The sequence below is a fragment of the Mandrillus leucophaeus genome, unplaced genomic scaffold, assembly GCF_000951045.1.
Source record: "Mandrillus leucophaeus isolate KB7577 unplaced genomic scaffold, Mleu.le_1.0 Scaffold27, whole genome shotgun sequence".
NCBI lineage: Eukaryota > Metazoa > Chordata > Mammalia > Primates > Cercopithecidae > Mandrillus > Mandrillus leucophaeus.
The window spans coordinates 6,906,286-6,909,785 of NW_012102809.1; positions in this window are offsets into that span (position 1 = coordinate 6,906,286).

Below are 3,500 nucleotides of genomic sequence, written 5' to 3' on the forward strand. Positions count from 1 at the left end.
TGACCTAAGATCATGTAGTGGGGAAAAAACAGTCATTTCAACAAAGAGAGCTGGGACAACTAGATATTCACATGTCCAAGAAAGACATAGTTGTACCCCTTTATTATATCACACACAAAAAACCTCAAAATGAATCATAGGCCTAAACATAAGAGCTAAAACTATAAAACTCTTGGAAGAAAACACAGGAGTAATCTTTGTAACATAAAATTAGGCAATGTTTTCTTAGATACGATACCCAAAAGCAAGATCAGCAAAATAAAAATTAAATAAATTGGACCTTGTGATGGTGCATTTTAGGTGTCAACTTGACTGGATGGAGGGATGCCTATATGATTGGGGAAGTATTGTTTGCGGGTGGGTCTGAGAGGGTGGCTTTGGAGGATATTGGCATGTGAGTTGATAGACTGAGTGGGGATAATTTGCCTCAATGTGGGCAGGCACCATCCAATCAGCTGGGAACTCGGATGGAATAAAAAGGGGAAAGAAGGATGAATTTGATCTCTGTCTCTCTTTCCACTGGAGCTGAAACATCCCTTTACTTCTGTCCTTGGACATTAGAACTTCAGGTTCTTTGGCCTTTGGACTCTGGGATGTACACCAGAGGCCTCCTGGGGCTCTCAGGCCTTTGGCCTTGGACTGAGAGTCATGCTATTGGCTTCCTTGGTTCTTAGGCGTTACACTTGAACTGAACCATGCTACCAGCACCCCTGGATCTTTAGCTTGCAGACACACTACCATGAAACTTCTGAGCCTCCATATGTGAGCCAGTTCTTCTAATATATCCTCTCTCATGTATCTATATCTACATCCATCTGTATCTGTATCTATATTTATATATCCTATTAGTTCTGTCTCTCTGAAGAACTTTGACTAATGAAGACCTCATCAAAATTAAAAACATTTTGCTGCAAATGATACATCAAGAAAATAAAAAGGCCACACACAGTATGGGTGAAAATATTTGCAAATTATATATCATACATCTGATAATTATGTATCATACATCTGATAAGGGACTTTATCCAGAATATGTAAACAAGTCTTACAACTCAACAAGAAAAAGATGAATAGTCAAATTAAAAGTGGGCAAAAAAAACTACCAACATAGCAACACTCTGTTTCTACAAAAATAAATAATAAAAAAAATTAGCTGGGCATGGTGGTTTGTGCCTATAGTCCTCGCTACTCAGCAGGCTGAGGCAGGAGGATCGCTTGAGCCCAGGAGTGGAAGGCTGCTGTGAGCTATGATTGTGCCACTGCGCTCCAGCCTGGGAAACAGAGCAAGACCCCATCTCTTAAAAAGAAAAGTGGGCAAAAGATTTGAATGGATATTTTTCCAAAAAAAAAATGTAAGAATGACTAAGACATATATAAAAAGATTCTCAACATTGCTAGTCATTAGTGAATGCACATTAAAAACACAGATGCCACTTTCCATCTTCTAAGATGACTATAATAAAAACAACAACAACAGACAATAACAAGGGTAGGCAAGGACATGGAGAAATTGGAAGGCTCATAGGTTTTGCTTGTGGAAATGTAAACTGATGCAGCCACTTTTGGAAACAGTTTGATAGTTCTCAAGATGTTAAACATAGAGTTGTCATATTCAGCTATTCCACTCCTAGATACTATAGGAAACAAAATAATGCCCGTCAAAGATGCTCACCTCCTAATCCCTGAAACCTGTGAACGTGGTATCTTACATGAAAAACGAAGCTTCCACTGTGATTCAGTGTCTTGAGATGGGGAGATGAACCTGGATTATCCGTGTGGGTTGAATGTAATCACAAGTATTGTTATAAAGGGAGGTTGGGGGGATCAGAGTCAGAGAAGGCCATGTGACAATGGAGGCAGAGAGAGATGTTACAGCAGAGGCAGAGATCAGGGAGGCAGAGATCATTATCAACAGAGGAAGAAATCATTATCTTTTGATAATGATCATGGGAACATAGGTGGGAAGATGCCATCACTGGTAGAGCCAAGGAGTTTGGGTGTCTTAAGAAGTTGGAAAAGGTCCCCCTGGAGCTCTCAGAGAGGTGGCAGCATGGCCAGCGCCTTGATTTTACCCTGGTGAAACTGATTTTGGACTTCAGACCTCCAGAACCATAAGACAATAAATTTGGGTTGTGTTAAGCCATTAAGTTTATGGTGATTTGTTACAGAAGCAACAGGATACTCATCCAATAACCAAGAGAAATGAAAACATATGGTCACCCAAAAACCTGTACACAAATGTTCTTACAGCATTTTTCACAATAACCAAAAAGTGAAAACGACCCGCACATCCATCAACTGATGAAAAGACACAGAAAATGCGGTCTATACAAACAATGGAATGTTATTTGTAAGAAAAAAAATGAATGACTGATACAAGCTACAACATGAGTAAACTTTAAAAACACTATGCTAAGTGAAATAACTCAGCTATTTACATGAAACGTCCAGAATAGACAATACAATAGAAATACAAATAAATTAGTAGCGGGATGAGGACTGACTGCTAACAGGTGTGGGGCTTCATTTCGGGATAGATTAATTATTCAAAATTAGATAGTGATCATAATTGCACAACTCTGTGAATATACTAAAATCGAACATATTATGTACATTAAATGAATGAGTTTTGTTATGAGAATTATATCTTAATGTTCATAACCTGTGATAAAATACAAATGTTCACCTCACTCTATTTGACAGCAATGTAATCAAACACACAGCAAAACCAAAAATATTGGTTTTTGTACATTTTTAAATTACCTTTATTATCATTTTTCTTTTTTTTAACTTTAAGTTCCAGGACACATGTGCAGAATGTGCAGGTTTGTTACACAGGTATACATGTGCCATGGTGGTTTGCTGCACCTATCAACCCATCACCTAGGTTTTAAGCCCCACATGCATTAGGTATTTGTCCTAATGCTCTCCCTCCTTTTACCCCCACTCACCCCTTGACAGGCCCTGGTGTGTGCTGTTCCCCTCTCTGTATCCATGTGTTCTCATTGTTCAACTCCCACTTATAAGTGAGAACGTGCAGTGTTTGGTTTTCTGTTCCTGTGTTAGTTTGCTGAGGGTGATGGTTTCCACCTTCACCCATGTCCCTGCAAAGGACATGATCTCATTCTTTTTTATGGCTGCATAGTATTCCATGGTATACATGTGCCACATTTTCTTTATCCAGGCTATCATTGATGGGCATTTGGGTTGGTTCCAAGTCTTTGCTATTGTAAATAGTGCTGCAATAAACATACACTTGCATGTGTCTTTATAGTAGAATCATTTATATTCCTTTGAGTATACGCCCAGTAATAGGATTGCTGGGTCAAATGGTATTTCTGGTTCTAGATCTTTGAGAAATCACTACACTGTCTTCCACAATGGTTGAACTAATTCACATTCCCTCAAACAGTGTAAAAGTGTTCCTATTTCTCCACAGCCTTGCCAGCATCTATTGTTTCCTGACTTTTTAATAATCACCATTCTGACTGGTGTGAGAT